General features: G+C 39.0%; 1 long non-coding RNA gene across 10 annotated transcripts; it reads left to right on the top strand.

Moving 5' to 3' along the window:
* The first annotated feature begins 19 nt into the window (after nt 1-19).
* LOC126074951 (uncharacterized) lies at nt 20-23,765 on the top strand. Of its 10 annotated transcripts, none has more exons than XR_007517084.1 (9): nt 22-155; nt 350-508; nt 614-990; nt 7,424-7,500; nt 14,186-15,489; nt 17,028-17,151; nt 18,251-18,345; nt 19,037-19,470; nt 21,421-23,765. It is a non-coding gene; the product is annotated as an uncharacterized LOC126074951 (long non-coding RNA). The 10 variants fall into 10 exon arrangements; XR_007517076.1 differs by having other exon boundaries at nt 19,037-20,400; XR_007517083.1 differs by lacking the exon at nt 21,421-23,765 and having other exon boundaries at nt 14,186-14,301; nt 15,383-15,489; nt 19,037-20,810.
* The last annotated feature ends 1,523 nt before the right edge of the window (nt 23,766-25,288 follow it).

The raw sequence follows: 25,288 nt of genomic DNA, 5'->3' as shown, positions 1-25,288 counted from the left end.
AGTTACCAAACAGGAAGCGCTCAGGGCGGCAGGCGGGACTTCCGGCTGAGGCCCCCTTCCCGTGAGCCACAGGAGGGAAACGAAAGACGCGGCCCTCCGGCTGTTTGAGGGGTCGCCGAGCGCTGGCGTAACCTTCTGTCAACTTGCGGCCTCAGGTCGGTCCCCACCCTCGCCCCTGGCATCTCGGAGGGTCCAGAATCTTCCCTGGAGCGCCCAGGACCACCGGGTACCTACGTGGGCTGGGCGACCGCCCACTGCTTGGTGACGGTAGCTAGTGAAGATTAACACAAAATAAATGAATGACCAGGTTTCTTTTCAAGCGGTGTTGGTTATGTGTTTGCCCCTGTAGGCGAACACGGGCAGGTCGGAGTAACCTGGTTTTCCAAGAACGGTTCGCTCCCCAGAATCGTTGCTGGATGTTCGTCTCGGTCCGTTTCCCCTGGATCCGCCCCGTTGCAGGTGCCCCACCTGACCGCAGGTCGCTGCCGGCAGACCTAGATCGCGCTTGGTGGGTTCCTCCCTTGCCAGGCCTACATCTTTACTTTTCTTTGCGTTTGTTTACATTTAAAATTCTGGAATTCACATAAAACTTTGTGTTTTTCTCCTTCCCTAGGGAACGATACGCTGAACCCACGTGACCAGTGTCAGTTCAGCTGAAGAGGCGCCCCCCCCCCACAGACGGGCGTTCTTTTCACCCTTCACCCCACTTATGCTGGCCTTAGGTAGGAGTTCCGTCCTGAGGACTGTTATGAGTCGATTATGAACTTTAGCGTTCATTATTATTACCATTTATTACCGGTATCTATAAATCACAACACTGAACGTCTGTGAGTGAACATCTGAGAACGAAAAACCAAAAAGCTCATTTCCATGGAGTTGATTCCGACTCACAGCGACCTGGCAGGACAGAACTGAACTGGCACATAGGGTTGCCAAGGCTGTAAATCTTTGTGGAACTGACTGCCACATCTTTATCCTGCAGAGCAGCTGGTGAGTTAGAATCTCTGACCTTTTGGTTAGCAGCAGAGCACTTTAACCACTGTGCCACCAGGGCTCCTGTGAGAATGATAACAGCAAATTAGGAGATGCAGCATGATATGTACTAAATATTACTAACATAAGAGGTACCAAAAAAAAAAAAGCACTGTCCTAAGTCCAGTTTGTGGTAACACAAATATGTCCTAAGTCGGGGACTACCTGTCTTATTTGGCCCTGATAGACATTTGAATTTATGGCCTCTGCGTTTTTTTGTTTTTTTGTTTCTTTTTTTGGTACTACAGTTGAAGGTTTACAGAACAAACTAGTTTCTCTTCAAACAATTAGTACACACATTGTTCTGACATTGGTTAACAACCCCATCACATGCCAACACTCTCATTTCTCAACCCTGGGTTCCCTATTACCAGCTGGCCTCTGTTGCATAGCAGCTCCATTCATTTCCTAGATTAAGAAACTGAGGCTCCAAGAGGTTGGCAGTTGGAATTCTCCAGGCACTCCTTGGAAACTCTATGGAGCAGTTCTACCCTGTCCTATAGGGTTACCACAAGTGGGAATCGACTCGTTAACAGTGGGTTTGGGCGGTATGCAAGGTCCCTGGCTGGCTGACATGGTTTGTGCTCAGCTCCTATGAGTCGGAATTGACTCAGCCAACAACTGATAATCCAAAGGATGCTCTTTACAGTGAAGGATGTTCCTGGCTGGAATACTCTTTAAGCTGCTGCATCGCAGTATGGCTGGATTACTCTCTAAGCTGCTGCATCACAGTATGAACTAATTTTGTATATCCAGTAAGCAGCCACCTGCAATGTTTTTTGCCCTTTTGAATTTTATTTTACTTTGTTAAACTTTTATTATAAAAATGTAAATACGAGAATAGAAAGCAGGGTTTAAGGAACCCTATGTAGTCATCAACTCCAGTTAACATAAGTATTTTTTCATATTTACTTCATCTATATCTTTTTTTTTACTGAGTTTTTAAAAAGTAAATCACTGACATCGTGATATCTAAGTACGTAAGCATGCATCCCTAGAAGAGTATTTATTGTTTTCTAACATAAACACAGTATCATTATCACATTTAACAAAATTAACAATAATTCTTTAATAAAAAAAATATTCTTTAATATCATCTAATAATTATTCCACATTTTCTCAATTGTCCTGAAAATGTGTTTTTACAATTGGCCTATTACCTATTGTTATGGGTTGAATTGTGTACCCCCAAAATATGTGTTGTAATCTATACCCCTGGATGTAACCCTGTTTGGAAATAGGGTTTTCTTTACTATGTAAATGTGCCATGTCAGTGTCAGTTGTGTCCTAAACCTCATGTCTTCTGAGTTATAAGGAGCAGCATAGACATTGAGACAAGGCAGGGAGGGGATAGATGCCATACGTGAAGATCAGCAAGGAACTGAAGAGGAATGCTGGAGTTACAGAACCTGAGACAAGGATCTTTCCCTAAGGCCAACAGAGAGCCTTTCCCTAGAGCCACAGCCCTGAATTTGGACTTCTAACCTCCTAAATCATAAGAAAATGAACTTAACATTTGTTAAAGCCACCCACTTGTGCTATTTCTGTTACAGCACCACTAGGAAACTAAGACACCTATACTTTTGAAAGCCTCCATTAGTAGCTGTGTTTTATTTTATACCTACACCGTTGTCAAGGATTTCATTTTACTTGGATCCACAATCAACACCCATGGAAGCAGCAGTCAGGAAATCAAAAGGCACATTGAATTAAGCAAATCAGCTGCAAAAGACCTCTTTAAAGTATTGAAAAGCAAAGATGTCACCTTGAGGACTAAGATGCACCTGACTCAAGTACTTTGGACATATTATCAGGAGGTACCATTCCCTGGAGAAGAACATCATTGTGCTTGGTAGAGTAGAGGGTCAGCGGAAAAAAGGAAGACCCGCAACGAGATGGATTGACCAGTGGCTGCAACAATGAGCTCAAACAACGATTGTGAGGATGGTGCAGGACCAGGCAGTGTTTCTTCCGTTGTGCATGGAGTCGCTATGAGTTAGAAGCGACTTGGTGGCACCTAACAGTAACAACACTGTTTTCTATACATTTAATCTTTTGGGCTTAGAAATTGTATCCTCAAAGGCTAATTAGCAAAACACTTTTCTCCCTGCTTCTACTATTCTTAAATTCTAACTTGTAGAGGAATTTTTGACTTGTGTAAAATAGTGAAATTTTAGAGCTCAAATTAATAGATCATCTTGGCCAATCGCTGTATTTTATAATAGTTTAGTTATTCCTACTAGTGAAAATTTAGTATCCAGCATATGTTAAGATGATACGTAGTGTTAAAAATTAACAACTCAGAGCACTATTAACAGATGGCTATGCAGGTTTAAATAGATGACTTTATAGTTTGGCAGCACATCATTGGCCAGGAAACCAGAGCTCCGATTCATTAAGGTTTTCAGGGTACTTATATATAATCTCATCAGGGACTTCAAACAAAAAATTTTTGATTAGTTGATGATTATGTCAGAATACATAAATCTTATAAAAGAGTAAAAAAAAAAATTTTTTTTTAAAAAGTAGTATGTGCTAAAAACATCATAAAGAGTAGAAAAATAGAAATCTTGAAAAGACAATCATAAGATCAGTGAGCCGTAATTGTACAGACCTCTAGCATCTTAGAAACAGGACATGTTCATTAATCTTCAATTATTTTCTGAAAGAATAAGTTTCAAGTGTTTCAGTGAGCCTGGTGACCTAAATACAATTATGTGAAAAACCACAAGCTGCTTCTAAGGATTGGTTACAGTTTAAGACATAACTGTAAGCTTTAAAAATTGTGTATTTAAAATATATATATATATAATTATATAAAGCACATAGGTTTCTAACATTTAATAAGATGCCCTTTAGTGTCATGGGCAAGAGAACATTCTGTGTTTTCATAAAGCAAACCGTATAATTTCACGATAGTTATTTATACTTGAAACTTGTATCAATGCTACTTTTTAAGATTACTACTGCCCATGTGTCTTAAACATTGCCTTATAATTGCCCATCCTGATTCCTAATGTGAATACTGAGGTAGCTGCCTTGGCCTGTGCCATGGGTTGATCCACCCCACTCAGCACCGGCTGTAGCTGCCATATGCATGACAGAGTCGTCTCTGGTGGGTCCTCCTCTAGGCCCCAGGGGCATGAAAGGAAGTTTGGCAGTTAAAGCCCTACATGGGGTTCCGTTTATCCTATCACAAGGGTTCTAGTTCCTGAATTTCAGGATGAAAATAACATGTTTAATTATGGAAGAAATGTCCATGCACTCTCTAAATTCTATGATTCTGCCTTAAAATGATATCTCTGCCCTTCAGCCCAGCATCCCATATCATTTAGTACCCACTGTTACAATTCTGTTATAATTTCAAGAGGAATGGTATCATGTTCATTGCCAAAAAGAACATTTCAAGACCTATCCTGAAGTACAGTGCTGTCAGTGATAGGATACTCTCCATATGCCTCCAAGGAAGACTAGTTAATACAACTAATATTCAAATTTATGCATCAACCACTAATGCCAAAGATGAAGAAACTGAAAGTTTTTACCAAATTCTATAGTCTGAAATTGATCAAACATGCAATCAAGATGCACTGATAATTACTGGTGATTAGAAAGCAAAACTTGGAAACAAAGAAGGATATGTAGTTGAAAAATATGGCCTTGCTGATAGAAATGATGCCAGAGATTGGATGATAGAATTTTGCAAGACCAACAACCTATTCATTGGAAATACCATTTTTCAGCAACATAAATGGTGTCCACAATACATGTGGACCTCGACAGATGGAATACACAGGAATCAAATCGACTGCATCTGTGGAAAGGCAATGAAGCTCAATATCATCAGTAAGAACAAGGCTAGATGCTTACTGCAGAACAGACCATCAATTGCTCATATCCAAGTTCAAGTTGAAGAAAATTGAAACAAGTCCACGAGAATCAAAGTACAACCATGACTGTATCCCACATTGAATTTAGGCACCATACCAAAAATAGATTTGAGGCACTGAACACTAATAACTGAAGACCAGATGAGTTGTGGGATGACATCAAGGACATCATACATGAAGAAAGAAAAAGATCATTAAAAAGTCAAGAAAGAAATAAAAGACCAAAATGGATGTGAGAAGAGACTCTGAAACTTGCTCTTAGATATAGAGTAGCTAAAGCAAAAGGAAGAAATGAAGTAAAAGAGCTGAACAGAAGATTTCAAAGTAGGCAAAGTAAAGTATTATAATGAAATGTTCAAAGACCTGTAGTTAGAAAGCCAAAAGGGAAGAACACACTCAGCATTTCTCAACCTGAAAGAACTGAAGAAAACATTCAAGCCTCGAGTTGCAATATCAAACAATTGAACGACCCAGGAAGCATCAAAAGAAGATGGAAGAAATACACAGAATCACTGTACCAAAAAGAATTGGTACATGTTCAAGCTGCACAGAAGGCACTGTGGAAAAACAAGGCTCCAGGAACTGACCAAACACCAACTGAGATGTTTCAACAAATGGATGCAACACTGGAAGCGCACACTCAGACCTATGCCAAAAAATTCAGAAGACAGCTACCTGGCCAACCGACTGGGAGAGATCCGTATTTGTGTCCCTCCCAATGAAAAGTGATCCAATGTAATGCCAGAATTTTAAACAACATCAATATCACATGCAAGTAAAATTTTGCTAATGATAATTCAAAAATAGTTGCAGCAGTACATCGACAGGGAACTGCCAGAAATTCAAACCAGACTCAGAAGAGGACATGGAATGAGGGATATCATTGATGACCTCATACGGTTCATGACTGAAAGTCAGAGAATACCAGAAAGATGTTTACTTGTGTTGTATTGACAATGCAAAGGCATTCGACTATGTGGATCCTAACAAATTATGGATAACGTTTTGAAGAATGGGAATTCTAGAACATTTCATTGTGCTCATGAGGAACCTGTATATAGATCAAGAGGCAGTCATTCGAACAGAACAAGGGGGTACTGCGTGGTTTAAAGTCAGGAAGGGTGTGTGTCAGGGTTGTATCCTTTCACCATACTTACTCAATATGTATGTTGAGCAAATAATCAGAGAAGCTAGACTATATGAAGAAGAACAGGGCATCAGGACTGGAGGAAGACTTAATAACAGCCTGTGATATGCAGATGACAAAAACTTGCTTGCTGAAAGTGCAGAGGACTTGAAGCACTTACTGATGAAAACCAAGACTAGGGCCTTTGGTATGGATTACACCTCAACATAAGAAAAAAAGATCCTCACAACTGGATCAGTAAGCAACATCATGTTAAACAGAGAAAAGATTGAAGTTGTCAAGGATTTCATTTTACTCGGATCCACAATCAACGCCCATGGAAGCAGCAGTTAGGAAATCAAAAGACCCAATGCATTGAGCAAATCTGCTGCAAAAGACCTCTTTAAAGTATTATAAAACAAAGATGTCACTTTAAGGACAAAGGTATGCCTGACCCAAGCATGGTATTTTCAATCACCCCATGTGCATGCAAAAGCTGGGCAATGAATAAGGAAGACTGAAGAAGAATTGACGCCTTTGAATTATGGTGTTGGCGAAGAATATTGAATATACTGTAAACTGCCAGGAGAATGAACAAATTTGTCTTGGAAGAAATACAGCCAGAATGCGCCTTAAAAGCAAGGATGGCAAGACTTCATCTCACATGCTTTGGATATGTTATCAGAAGGGACCAGTGCCTGGAGAGAGCCATCATGCTTGGTAAAGTAGAGGGTCAGTGAAAAAGAGGAAGACCCTGAACGAGATGGATTGACACAGTGCTTCCTGTGTCATTTAATACTTCCCCACAGAATCCTACAATATTGCAACTCGAGGCTTGAATGTTTTCTTCAGTACTTTTGGCTTGAGAAATGCGGATCGTGTTCCTCCCTTTTGGTTTTCTAACTCCAAGTCTTTGCACATGTTATTATAATACTTTACTTTGTCTTCTGGAGTCGCCCTTTGAAATATTCTGTTCAGCTCTTCTGCTTCATCATTTCTTCTGTTTCCTTTAGCTACTTATTCAGCATTCAAGAGCAAGTTTCAGAGTCTCTTCTGACATCCATTTAGGTCTTTTATTTCTTTCCCGTCTTTTTAATGACCTCTTGCTTTCTTCATGTGTAATGTCTTTGATGTCATTCCACAACTCATCTGGTCTTCAGTCGTTACTGTTCACGTGTCAGATCTATTCATGAGATGGTCTCTAAATTCAGATGGGATATACTCAAGGTCGTACTTTGGCTCTTGTGGACTTGTTCTAATTTTCGTCAGCTTCAATTTGAACTTGTGTGTGAGCAATGGACAGTCTGTTCCACAATCAGCCCCTGGCCTTTTTCTGACTGATGATATTGAGCTTTTCCGTTGTCTCTTTCCACAGATGTAGTCGATTGGATTCCTGTGTATTCCATCTGGTGATGTCCACATGTATAGTCGCCATTTGTGTTCTGAGATCAGGTAGTGTGAAGCCTCCAATTTTTTATTCTTCTTCAGTAATGCTTTGCTTATACGGGGCCTCTTTCCTTTCCATATAAAGTTGGGGATTAGTTTTTCCATTTCATTAAAGAATACTGTTGGTATTCTTTCTATTCAATAATAGCTTTTGGCTAGTATTAACATTTTCACAATGTTAAGTCTTCTCATCCATGAGCATGGTATGTTTTACCACTTATGTAGGTCTCTTTTGGTTTTTTACAGTAGTGTTTTGTAGTTTTCTTTGTATAGGCTTTTTACATCCCTGGATTGATTTATTCCTAAATATTTTATCTTTTGCTGGGCTATTGTAAATGCCACTGTTTTCCTTATTTCCTTTTCAGAGTTTTCTTTGTTGGTGTAGAGTAATCCAACTGATTTTTGTATGTTGATCCTGTATCCTGCTACTTTGCTGAATCCTATTAATTCCAGTAGCTTTCTGGGGAATTTTTGGAATTTTCTATTTATAGGATCATGTTGCCTGAAAATAGGAATAGTTTTACTTCTTCCTTACCAGTTTATATGCTCTTTATTTCCTTTTTTTTTTTTTTGCCTTAATGCTGTAGCTAGGACTTCAAGTACAATGTTGAATAAGAGTGGTGATAAAGGGAAACCTTTTCAAGGTCATATCAGATATTTGACCCTTCTGTTTCATCCTGGTAATGAAAGAGGTAGATGTAAGTCTTTACAAAGAAGCATTGACTTCACAGCCAAATATTATACAACAATTCTAAAATCACTGTTCATTTCCCTTTTGATCAGTGTTGCCGGCACTTAGCAGTTGCTTCATTGTTAATACTTGTTGAATTAGTGAACGGCTTGTTCTTAAGGATATACTTCTCCTGATAACAGAGTAAGGGTGCCATAACTATATTTAAAGAAAATATTTTCTACTGCAGGAAATCAGTATAGACTTCTCAAATTAAAACCTTTCTAAATCCTCTTCTGGGAAATAGATACTCACAAAATTTATTTTGGCCATAGGAACCACTTCCTTGTAAAATTATTGGGTCATTGAGTTGCATACAGTGGTGTGTTTGTGTGTGCATGCATGTGTGTGTGTAATCAGTTGCTGTAGATACGTAACTTTGAATAACAGCTAAAATTTTTCTCGATCCCAGCACAAAGCAAGAAAGAAGAACCTCCTTAAAATGAAAATACTCTCGCCTATCAGTAAAAAATTCTCATAATCTAAAGAATTGGCTAGACCAATACTATAAGAAGCTTTGATACTCATGGCTTCATACTTTTGCTGGTGGAAATACATATTTTGCTGATTTTTCTCATGCACTTAAATCCAGTAGATGGTGCTACATGTCTGCATATGTAAAGTACCGTAAATACATTTTTTTTCTGAAACCAGATGAACCCTTATCAAGGTCTACTATTATAATGAAGATCATTATTCCTGGCATCTGAGCCAAATCTCTGGACACAGCATTAGAGATATACTTAAGGAAAAAAAAAAACAGAAATATTATGGACCAAATACAACCCAACAATCTATTAACAGTTTTGAGTTTTTTTTTCCTGAGCTCACTTTCACTCTAAAATGGCAGAGTCTTCAGTTTCACACGGACTTCTGTGTCAGCCCATTAAAAACATCCAGATGTAAAATCATAGTCCCTCTTATTCCTCTAAACACCGTTAGTTGCTTTTGTTGTGCAGCAACTATAATAATGATAATATTTAGCAGTGAACTTTTAGGTCTTAATGGCTTAAAACAACATGTAAATCAACCATTTAAGAATATAACATACAGTTTAAAACGTTGTTAGGTGCTGTTGAGTTGGTTCCAACTCATAGCAACCCTGTGTACAAAAGAATGAAACATTGCCCAGTCCTGCATCATCCTCACAGTTGTTATGTTTGAGCCCATTGTTTGCAGCCACTGTGTCAGTTCATCTGGTTGAGGGTCTTTCTCTTTTTCACTGACCCTCTACTTTACTGAGTGTAATGTCCTTCTCCAGGGACTGATCCCTCCTGATAACATGTCCAAAGCATGTAAGATGAAGCCTTGCCATCCTCCCTTCTAAGGAGCATTCTGGTTGTACTTCTTCCAAGACAGATTTGTTCATTCTTCTGGCAGTCCATGGTACATTAAATATTCTTCACCAATACCACAATTCAAAGGCATCAACTCTTCGGTCTTCCTTATTCATTGTCAGGTTTCACTTGCATATGAGGCGACTGAAAATACCATGACTTGGGTCAGACGCACCTTAGTCCTCAAGGTAACATCTTTGTTTTTTAATGCTTTAAGGAGGTCTTTTGCAGCAGATTTGCCCAGTGTAATACATCATTTGAATTATTGACTGCTGCTTCTATGGGTATTGATTGTGGATCCACTTAAAATGAAATCCTTGATAACTTAGGTACATAGAATTTTATAAACAGTAAGTTTGTTTTTGAATCACTGATTAAACTAACCGTACAAATTAATATTTCTTTGTGAATCAACAATAACTGAAAGCTTTAGAAAAGTAGAGGCCGTATTTAAGTATCAGCACAATAATTTCATAGCACCCAGCAATCTAGAAACAGTTGATTTATATCATTTATCATAAACACAACAACTAAACTTGACCTATAACCTGAATCAGAAGTTACTGATTTTGGTGTACTTTTGTAGATTTGTAATATGGTATTAGCTCAAATATTCAAAGTGCTTTGAAAGTGTCATCAAATTGTAAATTAAGGACAAAGACGACATCAACTACTAGTATAAAAATTAAAACATTTTCATTACTGTGTTAGTTTATTGTATTCCTTTTTGATTTAGTTCACTATGATGTGTTTCACAAGTCCTTTCACATTCTATAAAAATTCTTTACACTCCTTTTATAGCATCAAAAGAAAAATGAGAGCTCAATTTACTACTCCCAAATAAGTGCTGTACAGAATGTAGGTATTTGTAATCTGCTGATCAAAAGGCTTAAAAAAATGGTTGTATTCAATGATGCAGACTCCTTTAAGGATTAGATTAAAATACAAATACGGGGAAGTTAGAACTAATCTTTGCGTTGCCTATTCTGCATTTATGCTTTCCTTTGGAAACCCTGGTGGCGTAGTGGTTAAGTGCTACAGCTGCTAACCAAAAGGCTGGCAGCTTGAATCCACCAGGCACTCGTTGGAAACTTTATGGGGCAGTTCTACTCTGTTCTGTAGGGTCACTATGAGTCAGAATCGACCTGACGCCAACGGGTTCGGGTTTTTTTTTTTTTTTTTTTTTACTCGTATCTTCATTAACTCTTTTTCAGTCCTTGAGCAAACTCAAGGAGGCGGAATTGACTTGGTTATCCCAGATAAGTTACACAACATGGAAAACCATGGTCTTAATCCAGGGAATGAGAGCTTGATGAAAAACACACAAAAGGAATTCAAATGTTCAATGATAATACAGGCAAGACAAGGTAATGGAAATCAATTTATGTATCTATTGGGAGATGAGGCCAGGGTGCTGCTAACACCTTTGTGTAACTTCATTTAACCTAGATACAGTAACATTGACCAATGACTAGGTGAGTCACAGGAGATGCAACTTTTTAGAGGATGTGGCTCTTTCTTTTTTTTTTTTTTTTCTTTTGAGGTATGATAATTGAATGAGTTCTTCACTTGCAAAAACAAACATACAGAAAATTTCATGTGTTCAAACACTGCACTAAGGCCTTAAGCCACAAAGTTGGACATGTTCGTCCTTTCTGTCAAGGAGCTGCCATCAAGTGGAGAAGCCAGCCACAGAAGATGCCTCCTAACTGATCTCCAGACCTCCATGCTTAATGTCTTTAATACCACCACCACACCTCAGCTAAGTGATTTTTCTAAACCCCAAATGTCAGCACATCACCCTTCTCCTGAAAAGCCTACCATAGCTTTTCATGGCCTCCTTAACATGGCTTATAAGGCTCCCGCAAACTGACCTCTCCAGCCCCACGCCCTGTCTTATCGCACCACTGGAAATTCTAGCTTTCACCATAGCAGCCGACTCATAGCAACCCCATAGGACAGAGTAGAACTGCCCCAATAGGGTTTCCAAAGAGCGGCTGGTGGATTTGAACTGCCGACCGTTTGGTTAGCAGCTCTAGCTCTTAACCACTGTGCCACCAGGGCTCCTGCCTAGCGTTCACCAGGGAACAAAATAGTTTTTAAAGATAATAATACCAAGAAAAAAAATAATCAATGCGAGGGAACAGAGAGTGGTAAAAACAGCAAACAAAAAACATACCTACAATGTAACTACTAAATACAAAAATGCAGGGTAACTATACAAGGAAATGTGTGTTTGTCATGATACTGTACACACCATCTGTGTGAGCACAGCACAAAAACACGGCTGGTGTGGGGCTGCAGCTTGGAAAAAGCATCCCTCCATTGGGCTAAGAAACTTGGCTCTTTTTGTAGTTACGGCTTTAAGAAGCACCGCAGAGCACTGGCTTGCTTTTATTCTGGGAGCTACAGCTCTCCACATAATACAGGCCCTTTTTATCAGCTGTCATTCTGATTCTTAGCCTGCATTTGGCTACATTTCAGGTAGCCAAGGAGAAAACACGACTCCTTCTGTGGCTTTGGCCCTGGGGGAACTAATTGTTGCTATCACTGTAATGAATTATGTGTGGAGGTAATTTCTGTTCTTCCGCTGTGTTGTGTGGTATTAGTCACACAAGCCCTATGTAAAGCCAGATGTATACACCCTCTAGTCAGGTTAATCAAAAGTAGATGATGTCTGTACAGATGTGATTGAATATCTGGAAGTGGTTGTTTGAAAAAACTGTCTTACGGATGCCAAACCACGTCGAGACATCTGTGAAGGTGTATGGACTCTTTCCTCTTGGAACCTGTTCAGTGTGTCAACTCGTATTCTACCACAGACTAAGAATTTTATGCTATCCATTGTTTTTCTTCTCTACACAGTGAATGCCGCTTTTTCATTATTCCCACATCATTGTCTTACTTCCAACTCTTTTGTGAATGAGTTTCCTAAGTTTCAGTGAAATCTCTGAAGATAGCAACTATTGTATCATCTTTTTTATCTTCTTCTGGTTCTGCCTCTCACTAAGATTCATTGAAGGGTGGCAAGTAATGGTAGGAAAAACAGAAAGAAGAGAGAGAGCGGGAGAGACATTAGCCAATAGTTTTCTTTTATGAACAAGAAAATTGGCCGTTTTCCTATTAGCATATGAGAAATGTCCTTGTTGTCAAGGCAACAGCTGTTCCTTGGGTGGCTGCAACAGAAAAGAAGTCTGAGAAGAAATCTCTATAGGATCAAGTCTTTCTTATCATCAAATCATAGAAAGGAGCCTTGAGACTCCAACTGGCCTATTCTCCTGCCTTTAGTTAAAGCCCACTGAAATAATCTGAACCAGTACCAAAAAAAAATTGTCCTGTTTTAAATACTTCTGAAGAGATTGCATAGCTTTCCTTAGTAATCATTTGCAATGTTTCACACTGTTAATTTTTTTCAGTCATTCTAACTTAAATCTTTCACACTGCAGCTTGAAACCCCACTTCCTATGGTTAATTCTCAGTGGAAATAAACAACTGTACACCTTACCTCTAAGACAGTCTGTCCTACGCTTGGAAAAGTATCAAATTTTTCTATCTTCCATTCTTCAGAGTGAATAATGCTAGGTGCATTTACCTTTCCATCCACTTGTAATGTAGCTCCCCTGATGATGTCCCGTATTCTGTTAAAAAAAAAAAAAAAATTTTTTTTTTTTTTTTAGGCCATCTCTAATTAGGGAATCCAATTCTGCCTCTTAACTTGCAGCGAAGGCTATCCAGTGGTGCTCAAAAGGGCAGAACGCCGCTCAGTTCTCAGTCTTTCTACTCAAGTATTGCGATTCATTTCATCTTCAGAATGACATTCATTGTTAGTGTTTTGCACAGTATGACTAACGTACCTTCAGCTGCCTAATGTGAACAGTCACTCATTCTCCACCTGGCATTTGGCTGACTGATTTTACTCTCCAAGTAGACACCACTACTTTTCTTTGTAGAATCATATTTTCTTGGTTCTTTCTTTCCAAATGAAGCTCTCTCCAGACCTCACTTGCACTGGCAGGTTTGATGAGCATGTTTTCTACTCCACTGTCCAGGCTGCTGGCTAATATGCTAAGCACTGGGCACAGGAAGGCATCCTGGGAATATTTCTTTAAAGATATGAAACTGGGCAACCAGCCACACAAGAAATTCACCTAGAACCAGATGTTTCCATTCACTCACTTGATTCCCTGTGTCATTTTGACCTATTGGCTTAATGCTTCAACCAAGGAAGCCATTCCTTCTGGACCTAATTTGCATCTTTAAGATGAGAGACTGAAAACACAAATGCATAGTTAGCATTTATTGTTCCCTTGTTCTACGCCAGGAGTCCCTGGGTAGTATAAATGGTTAATGCGCTTGGCTACTAACCAAAAGTTTGGAGGTTCAAGTCCAACCAGGGGTGCCTCCGAAGAAAGGCATAACGATCTACTTCTGACAACAAAACAAAAAAACATTGAAAACCCTATGGAGCACAGTTGTACTCTGGCACACATGGGGTTGCCATGAATCAGAATAGACTCAGTGCCAACTGGTTGGTTGGCTCTATGCTAGGCATTATGCTAAGCACTTTATATCATCTCATATCATCCTCACAACAATCCTATTTACTGTCATCTTTATTTTACAGAAAGGGAAACTGAAGTTTGACATGGTCAAGTGACTTTCCCAAGATAATGACTACTGGACGGTTGATGGAGCCGGATTTTCAGCTAGGCCCGACTTCTCACACTCTTAACTGGGAGAGTATGGCTATTCCATTTATATGCTAATAATGGGTAGAATCATTCTGGAACTTAACTTAATAGTATGTATTAGAATCCTTTAAAAGCTGCATCTCCTTTGTTCCACTTGTCTTTCAGTTAACAAACATCTGTGTAGTACTTACTGTGTGCCATGTACTGCTCTAAGCATTTTTAAAATATTAAAAATGAATGTTTCTGGCAACACTATCAGGTAAGTATTTTATAGAAAAGCAAATTGAGACATTCAGAAGCTAAGTGATTTTCCCAAAGTCACACAGCTCATCATGCATGAAGCTCGGTTGTGGCTGCAGGGTGGGTGCCCTTAATTGCTACACCATTCAGTTGTTCTAATTTTAGGAATTAGCTCTTGAGAAGTAATCATACATATGCACAAGAAGATATTATTATAGCTCTGGTGACCTAACTGAAAATGTGGAAAGAATTGTCTAATAAAGGAATTTGGAAAATCCAAATGGCACTCTGTAACCATTAAATATTTTCTAGTAGAAGTAGTAGTAGTAGTATTTTCTAGTAGAAGAAGCAAGTATTAATAACATCATATTTATGATATGCTGATTGGTAATGACAGTAAGTGAAATAATATTATAGTATATCTAATTTTTATTTTTAAAAATACACATTTACATATAGGCACAGAAAACAGACCAGGCAAATACAGGAACAATAAAAGTGAACAATGGTTTCTGGGTGATGAGGTTCTCTGTGATTTTTTTTTCTTCAACCTATCAGTAATTTCCTTTTTTGACAATGAAAGTATTTTTCTTTTATTAAATATCAGTTTTTGATTAAAAATAACCTAAAAGAATTGTAATAAAGCATCTCTGGGGTATTTTTGACAGTGGGAGATTCTTAAAGTTTGGAACAAACTTTAAGTGGAAATCCCTGGCCCATCCTTTCTGATTCAGGCTAAAAAGCAGGAAAGGTTACTTGATATGCTTTAAAGCAGATTTTGTGTGATCTTTTTTTTTTTAGTGAACAGCCCCTAATTTATGAATTTGGAAATCATTGCCTTAGACCCATCAATATGACAAATCATTTAACTCCTCTTGGTACATCTCCAGGTTACACTGAAGATGTTTATGATTCCAGGATAGAGTGATGGTTAAGAGCCAGGTTCCCAGGATCAGACTGCTGTAGGTTCCATTTCTCAATCTGCTACTTACTCCAGGTGTGTGATCTTGAACTCTATAGGCTTCATATTCCCCATCAGTGAAATGGGGGCACTAAGAATACCAAGTATATGGTGCTTTTGAGAAAATTAACTGTGATGGGCTGTGTAAAACACGACTGTGTCAGGCACGTAGTATTGGCTCAGTAAATGATGGCAATTTTTTATTATTACTCTCTGTTACTATTCGATGTTCATTTAAAAAGTACATTTGAAGTTCCCTAGTAGAAGTTACTGTGTATTTTCTAAGTGGTATTCTAACCCCAAAGAATTTAAGTTTTTTCTTTGGCAGGGAGGTAAGAAAAAAGGAAGACATCATCTGTAACTGGATCTATTTACACTTGTTAAACTGTCAATATTTTAAGTGATCCTTGTGGTTTTCTAACACCAGTTTTCAGAGTCTTTGTGGTTAGTACCCCTATACTGATGAAGAGACAATGATTTTTATGAGCCATTCAGAACCCCCACACGATCAGTAACAATTGCTTTAACTGTGCCATGGACGGTTGGCTTTTGCGTGTTGATACACTCTCCACCCAAGATGTGGCCCCTCGCACACCCTAATCCTCACCAGACACCCATGCTACATTTTTGACTACTGGAAGTCTCTATGGGAAAGAAATTCCAGGTGAAATTCTATGTCTTATGGGCAAGAAAAATATCAGTGAGGTATCTTTATCCCATAGCACTCTATGGCTATTTGCATGAGAGACTACTTCTTCCATGTTTCCATGCCACACACACACAATTAAGTCATTTTTCAGTAAACAAAAATAAAGGAGTGGTAGTCACATCCTTCTAACACTCTTTGAGATCAAAAGATACAGCTTCAAAAAAAGTCTTGCTGTCTTTGTGTGTGTGCGTGTGCGCGCACGCTTTAGGTGAAAGTTTACAGTCAAGTTTAATTTCTCATTCAAAAATGTATATGCATTGTTTTTTTGACATTGGTTGCAATCCCCACAATGTGACAGCATGCTCCCTCTTTCCACCTTGGTTTCCCTGTGTCCATTTGTCCAATTCCTTCCTGCCCCTTCCTGCCTTCTCATCCTGCTTTTGGACAGGAGCTACCCATCTGGTCCTGTATATTTTCATGCTGTCTTTTGCCAATAGAGTTGTTACACCAACGTGGGATGTGGCTTTTTAACTGGATTTGGTCGCATGAGGCATAGCAGAGGTGGTGTTGTCACTGGTCGCTCTGCTTCTCCCCATTCCCCACATTAGTTGTGCCTCAGTGCTCCTCACTGTAATCCTTCCAGACCCACTCTCCACGTTGGTTGAGCCTCACTGCTCCAACAAGTAATGATCCGCTGACATAATCAGGGAATGGCAGGAGCAGTGTGGGGGAAATCAGATAATGCAGACACAAGCTTGACAGACGTGCTTCCTTTTGAGTGGCACATTATGAACTGGCCGGGTGAGACATGGAGGTCATTGTCCTGTCTTATCTGGTCATTGAATGGGGTGCAGCCTCCTCATGGAGAGGTTTTTGGCTGGTTGCCAAAGGGTTCTCACTTTAGCTGCTTTATGTATTCACCCAGAGTGCTGCCTTCTCACCTCCGTTGGAAGTTTGGGCTCTAGCCTGCTCCAGAAGGACAGACAAGTGCCTTGGGACCAGGTGACGGCTTTTGGAAGAGCAGGTTAAATGGGATTTATGAAGAACAGGTTAGTTCTGAAGTGTATGCAACTGGAGGGTAAGTTCAGGGGTTCCAAGGTCTTATCTTAAAGAGAACTCAGATTTTATAAGGTTTTCCACAACCATTCTCCCAGGGAAGTCTAAGGGATCATTATCACGTCATCTCATAGAAGAGATTATTAAAACACACACGCACACACACACACCAAGGCCCCGCTGCAAATGGACTGTCTCAAAATCTGCGTCTACGTGAAGTGGACCCAGGACTGTTCTTTCAACAAGCTTTGCAAGTGAATCAGAGGCCCAATCTATTTGAGAGTGACTGCCCAGACCACACCTGCAGTCTCACCAAGAGACAAACACAAGGGCTAACTTTTTAAGTTTATGAGACACTCTAATAGATTAAAAAAAAAAAAAAAAAAAACTCTGAAGGTCAACTGCACCCCTCATTGCTGAAAATGATTAATAGTAGAATCTATATAGCACTACTTTTGATAAGACACCCATAAAGCGTGCCTAGTTTTTATTAAATGTTATAAGTAAATGACTTGATCTATCAGAACCAATAGCATAGCCCTTTTCACATCATAATTAATTCTACAAAAGAGCATCCATCCAGCCCATCATCCAGCTGTTGGTTATATGACCTTGAAGAATATTACTCGAGATAGCTGAGATTCAGTTTCGTTATGGGTAAAATGTATTCTCTATCTCAAAAAAAATTTTTAAGGATTAAAAGGCAGATAAAGAACCTACCCCAACACCCAACTGGTATAAAATAAGCACCCAAAATCATGTCAGTTCCTTCCATTACCTATTCCTGTGCATCTTTTACCAACAACTAGGCCAGAAAAGTTAATTTACCTATTGGCTCATGAAGCTAAAATAACACCTTAGTTTAAGGGCTTGGGAAAGTAATGGCATGCAATCCTAGGAATTCAAAGGTATTTATAGGAACCATTTCATTAAATCACATAATGGTCTGATGTTGAAGGAAACAAAGATTCTCATCTTCATTTTGGACATGTAAAAACACAGTTGCTTGAATTTCTTGAGGTTGTGCATTTCCAGGAAAACAACCAGTCTGTGACCAAGATGTAATTAAGACCCACGTTTTCTAATTCCCAGGCTTTGACTCCAACCTCTGAAAAAGCTTCAATTCAATGGAACTAATGGAACTTTGGTTTCTGGAATTAGATCCTGTTATCAATGACTTCCACATGGTAAGATCATTCTGAAACGTGTAATTAACCAAGAAAATGCAAATAAACCAGTTTGTACCTACTATTTTTTTTTATTTAGAGGTAAGACACAGAAATGGCTTGATTTCTATTTGAAAACGTAACGTTTTCTGCTTCAAATGTAGTTTATATCCTCCTATTGTTCACATACTTTTCCAAGAATTACATTTTCAGTGAAATATTTTAGATTAAATGTGATTCTTTTATCAGTGCAGTGCTTGGAATAGAGAAATACATGTCATCACGCACAACAGGAAGAAAACCCTTTTTTCAATGACCTTTGACAGTTCAGTTCAGTAGAAAATTTTGAACCTGTGTACCAGGTGCCATGCCAAGTGGGTAAGAGTCAGGTTGACAGCCTACCACAGTAGACACATGGTAACACTGGGCAAGTGTTGCTGAATGAATTGATGAACCTAGTAGAGTAAGTAAATATTTAAGTATATCTGCTAAAAAGCAGACAGGAATCATATAACAAAAGAGGACTGTACAGATACAATCCAGAAAGGCTTCCTAGAGGAAGAAATACTTAAGCTGGTTCTGGGAAGACTATTTTTTTCAAGTGACAGGGACTCAGTTCAAAGCATTTTAATATTATGGGTCAGCGGAATGAGACTAACGGCTGGAATACCAGGAGTCTGATTTTCTGTCTCTCATCTGCTTTTCTTTGCAGTTGATCTCATCATTCCTACTGCATGTGGGCTTTCTGCTTGTGTTAGAGAACATGGTCACCAGCAGCTCTGGGCTAACATCAATCCGAATGAATGACCCAGAAAGAAAGTGTCTCTTGCCTAGCCTCAGTCTAGAAGGACTCTGATTGTCCCACCAAGGATTACTCACTTATTCCTGGGCCAATCATTGTGGCCACAAGCATGATAACTGGCCCAGTCTGGGCCATGGGGCCAGCAGTGGCACACTACTGTGATGGGCAGTGCTTCCAGAAACACACAGTTGTGGTGGAGGAGAAGCAGGTTCTCAAAGGAAGAAGGTTGTTGGGTAGACCAAAAGAAAAAATCTCGTAGTCTACCAAGACAACTATCCACAAGCTAACATGGAGAAAAGGGGCATTCCAAGCAGAAGGAAGAGATTGAACAAAGCCAAGAAGAGGTAAAACTCAGTGTGTGTTGAAGGAATGGGTGGTATGGGTGAAATATTGGCTGGGGTGAGACTGGTGTGCATATTTGAAGCCTGATAAAGAAATTGACAACTTCGTTCCCTGTAAAGAAGTTGACAAGCAAGATACTATTTTGAAAACGTTTTTAAAGTCAGATAATATGCTGTATACTTTAGAAAGATAATTCATTCTGCTTGTACTGTGGAGGATATACTGGACAGAAATGCTGGAGGCAGGGAGATTGGGCAAGAAAGATGTGGTGAGCATATTTTTGTTTGAAAGCATTCATTTCCTGGGGGGAAAAAACCGACTTTTCTATTTTGTGAAGTCTTAATGGACTGAATTGTGTCACCCCCAATTATCTGTCAACTTGGTTAAGCCATGATTCCCAGTATTGTATGATTCTCTACCATTTTATCATCTGATGTGATTTTCCTATGTGTTGTAAATCCTATCACTATGATGTAATGCGATGGATTAGTGGCAGCTATACTGATGAGATCTACAAGATTAAATAGCGTCTTAAGCCAATCTCGTTTGAAATATAAAAGAGAGAGGCAAGTAGAGAGACAGGGGAACCTCATACTACCAAGAAAACAGTGCAGGGAGCAGCGCATGTCCTTTGGACCTGGGAGCACTGAGATGCTCCCAGACTAAGGGAAGACTGATGACAAGGACCTTCCCCCAGAGCCGACAGAGAGAGAAAGCCTTCCCCTGGAGCCAGTGCCCTGAATTCGGACTTCTAGCCTACTGGACTGTGAGAGAATAAATGTCACTTTGTTAAAGCCATCTACTTGTGGTATTTCTGTTATGGCAGCACTAGATGATAAGACAGTGGAGCTGTCAATCACAGTGTCCCACACAATCACAAAGTTGGGACAATCCTAATGCTGCATTCCCTCGGACAGAGGACTGGTTCATAGGTAAGCATGTGAACAAAGCAGGGTCAATCAGGGTTCTTACCTAGGGTTTAACAAATGGATCCCTTCAGACAGTATACTCTAAGGATGTAGGCTGAGGGTTCCCAGTAGCCATCCTTCTATAACATAAAAAGAATATGTGTGAGAAATAAAGCCAACACGCGAGAAAAATAGAAGCAAAAGAAAGAAGGCAGAGTTCTATTGAAATTGCTTTAGCCCTGGTTTACCAGGTGTCTTGAAATTCCCAGTTACGTGTGTCAGTGTAGTTCCTCTATTCAAGCTGATTTAAATTGTGTTACTTTCACTTAACAAGTGAAAAAAGTCCTGACTAACAAAAAAGGTATCTGCCATTTATCAACACCTACTACATTCATGGTTCTAGGTACTTTATGCACATTAACGTATTAAATCTTTACAATCGCCCTGAAAATTAAATACTATGATTCTCTGTTTTACAAAGAGAAAAAGAAACAGTGAAAAAAAATGAAAATAACTTAAATGTTCTTCAATAGGGAAATGATTCAGTAAATTATAGCACTGTAGATTATTATCTAGTCAGTATAATCATGTTTTTAAAGATACAATGGCATAGGAAAATATATGCAATATAATGTTAATTTAAAAAATCAGAACATAAACACAATATGAAACCAATTCTGTGAAATATATGTACATAAAAAGACTGGAAGGAAATACAAATATTTCTCATAAACCAAATTGATTGGGTACTTGAATTCAGATAATGAGAGATGCCGGACGTTAAAATGGTAAGAGTAGCTCTCTGTGAGCGGCATTATGGCAGGCTATTTTTATTTTCTCCTTTTACAAATTCTGCACATTTTTTGAATCAATGTTTCTTTTATAATAGTAAGATAAAGATATTTCTATTTTCCCAATAAGAAAATATAAAAAGACTTCTCCTTTTAACTTCAGCTCTTAGGAAAAAAACAAGTATTCACCTACATACTCCTGACTAGATCATTTCCAATCTCAGTTAAAGCATTTTTTCTCCTTTGCTCTCAGGTGGTTAAAGAAATAACCTAAAAGAAACATGACTAAGCAGTTAGTTAAAGAAATCAGAAGAAGAAAAAAAAAAACATGGATGACTTCAAATTCTGGTAAAGGTTAAAAAAAAAAAAAAAAAAAGGTACTCAACTGTATTAAATATAATGAGTGGTATTTTTAATGACAGAAGTTATTTTATCAATTAACCTTTATTTCATTTCTTAGTCTCTGGTCTTCAGGTTACATACTATGTATTACATAACATCGCGTGCTTTTCCATCCGTGCCGAAATGGAATTGTGGTCATCTTCCTTCTGTGTTAACAGTGGACTCGTGGCTGTTTTCCACCTGTGCTAACTCAGGGACTAGTGGGTATCATGGATTGAAGTGTGCCCCCCAAAAATATGTGTCAACTTAGTTAGGCCATGATTCCTAGTATCGTGTGGTTGTCCTCCATTTTGTGATTGTAATTTTATGTTAAAGAGGATTAGGGTGGGATTGTAACACCCTTACCCAGGTCACATCCTTGATCCAACATAAACGGAGTTTCCGTGGGGTGCGGCCTGCACCACCTTTTATTTCTCAAGAGATAAAAAGGAAAGGCAAGTGATCAGAGAGGGGAACCTCATACCACCGAAAAAGCAGTGCCAGAAGCAGAGCATGTCCTTTGGACCCAGGGTCTCTGCACGGAGAAGCTCCTAGTCTGGGGGAAGATTGATGGGAAGGCTGACAGAGAGAGAAAGCCTTCCCCTGGAGCTGAAGCCGTGAATTTGGACTTTTAGCCTGTTTTACTGTGAAGAAGTAAATTTCTCTTTGTTTAAGCCGTCCATTTGTGGTATTTCTGTTATAACAGCACTAGATGACAAAGACAGTGGATAAACCAAAACCCTTTTTATTTGGATTGAGATGCCATCATTCATTTGTCCATTTAGTCATTCCATGATATGATTGAGTCCCTACTAGACATCAGAAACTCTGCTAAGTATTGAGGCTATTGGTTTAGAGTAATATACAGTAGAGGCTATAGAAGACAAAGCACTTTTCCTCAAGGAGCTTACAGTAGTTAGGGAGAGACCAAAAGACAAACAAAAAAAGCAATCAAGCAAATAAAACATAAACAAACAAACATATCAAGAAAAAAATAGGTGTTTAAAATAAAATACATTACACCATATTCCACACCATATCTTATCATAATATACTTTATGATGCCATAAGATACAATAAGTGCTTATACTAGCATGCCATGGGAGCAACAAGTCAAAGCTGAGACCTGGTAGACAACCAGATGCTGGCTGTTCCTACACACAGAGGAAGGGGGAGAAAAACAAAAGCATCCCAGCACAAGGGCCAGAGTGTGGCATGTTCTAGGGGTTCTGCTGCAACGGTTTCCACTTGCTGGAACTTAGAATGTGACAAAGAAGCAGGAGACAGAAGGCTGGAGAAGTACGCAGCATCAGAAGGTGAGGCTCTCATAAACCGTATTGACAGTTGAGACTATCCACTGAATAGTTGGTATGGGAAGCCTCTGAAGGTTTTCCTGTGGTCAGATTTGCTCTTCCAGATGACCGCTGTACTTGCTATATGGGTCAAAAGGGGAGGGGGGCTAAAAACAGGGAGAAAAATTAAAAGGCTGTGAAATAATCTGGAGAGAGATAGTAGTGAACTGAGCTAACAGTAGATATGGTGAGGAAAAGAAGTGGACAGATAGAAGGAACATCAAAAGGGAGCATATACAGCTATGAGTGATTGATTACTTGTGTGCAGTGAGAGGAGAGAGGACTCTAGGTGTACCACACATTTGGGGCATGGGTTTTTGTTCATTGTCTTTTCCTCATAGAAGAGGTGCAATACTCCACCGCTGTGATCCACAAAAGGACATTCTACAGAACAGGTAATCCTTGATAAGTGCTGTAGAAAAAAAGGGGCCCTAGGTCAAGTAACGATGGGAGCAGTGCTCAGCATTTGGGGCAAGGTATAACACAGACGGCATGGCGCATACTGAAGGCTGAGAAAAACTTAACTGTTGTAAATGGAAAAGTTTCAAACTGGAGGCACTCATGTCAGACATAGGAATGACAGGGCCACCATGCTTTCCCAGGAAGCACAAGGTCAGGATGTAAACGAATTGTTCTTGGGAAGAATGTGACACATTGTAAATGATTTGTTTCTGGAAAAAAATACGTTCATGACTGCGGTCAAGTATAACCAAACCGGCTGGCACCACTATCTAGATGGTAACTCACTCCCTCCTAGCCAAGCGGCCGACCTTTACATTTCAAAGGACTCTAAAGCTGAAGCTGATCTTCTCTATAATCAACCATTAACCCCCTACCTTTCCTTTGTTCTCACTGCTTGAATGGCAGAGTGCTTTGTATTTTACTTAGCACTGCCTAGCTCAAGCTGTATTATTCCTCAATAAAACTTTTCTTTCACTCCTAACAGAGTACCAGATTTCTTCTTTGACACTGTCTTGAGTCCTGAATTTATCAAATTCATTTGAGCTTGCAGCCAAGTAAATACATTTTAGTAAATGCTGACATATGTGTAGAGTATGGAATTCAAAGTCAGGATACCAAACCTCAATCCCATCTAGACCACCCCCCATAAATCACTTCAGTTCCGTGAACTTCAGTTTCCCAACTTGTAAAATGAAGACGTTGGGTTAGATGGTATCAAAGATCTCTTTCAGATCTAAAATTCCATTTTAATCATGCCAAATAATTTGTTGATCTACTTTGCATAAGAGACACTTAAGAAGAAAATAGATGTCAAAGAATTATTTAAGGTAATCACAAAGAAATGATTATCACACATACATTCTGTTTTTAAATTTTATATCACCACCTAGATGGACATTTTAGGCCCTAAATGGACATTCGTATATCTGAAACTTATTTGATCCTAACTCATGAAAACAAAAAATAATTAATTTGGCCCTCTATGCAATGACCCTCTTAAATACATTGCACTATAGTCTTCTTTTCCCTGCTCATAAGTAACTGAAATAAAACTAATGAATATACAAGTACAAAAATATTGTAAGGTTGGGACCTCTCAGTCTGACAAAAAGCCGATTCTGCACTTACAGCATGCTGTAGATGCATCTGGTTTACTTTAGCTCACAATGGAGTAATGTGAATTGTGCTAAAAAGCACTGTTTGTGCAAATGCAAATAATATTCCATCTGCTCAGAAGTTTTTTTTCTTATATAGCTTTTGTTCCAGCGTGGTAAGAGCCTGTTTCTTTACCCTGAAGTGCTCCTGCTGATGAAAAGTGAAGTACATGACAATGAACTAAAATCCATTATCCAACAAATACACTGAGCTTTTCAGCATGTCATCACAGGGATGTTCCCTTTTTCTCTGGCATTAAGTTGAAAGCGATTTGTGCTCATGCAAATAAGACAAAATGGCGGGTTTTTAAAACACACACACACACATATATACTCCATAGGCTGTAGTTTGCTTTATAAATCTTCCATTTTTATCTCTCTTGGAGGGTGGGGCAGCAGAGAAGCAGTTTGGCAGCATTCTGTAGATTCCCTTATGGTTTGAGTAGTGTTAAGTTCTTCAACGGGAGAATTTCAGCTCTGCCTTATATTGTTTTGAATAACTTATTGGAAACTGATTGAAGTACTCTCCCAGCTCCTAAGAAGAACCCAGGGCAAGTTGAAAAGAAAATTAACCCTTGTGCTGCGGAAACCAATCACAGTAAATTTCAAGAGATCCAACTTCAGAATTTGCTAGTGGTGAAAATCAAAGGGTGTAAATCGTCAAAGATCTATCTTAAACATTTCTGAGGACTCACAAGTTCCTTTCAGTGCCCTGGGCCTTAATCTGAGGAATTTGTAAAAGTTACACTCTCCCTAAAATTAATAGGTCATT

This window comes from Elephas maximus, chromosome 1 (genome assembly GCF_024166365.1).
Source record: "Elephas maximus indicus isolate mEleMax1 chromosome 1, mEleMax1 primary haplotype, whole genome shotgun sequence".
Classification (NCBI taxonomy): Eukaryota; Metazoa; Chordata; class Mammalia; order Proboscidea; family Elephantidae; genus Elephas; species Elephas maximus.
Note: the sequence above shows the minus strand (reverse complement) of the source record. Positions and strands in the feature narration are given on the sequence as shown.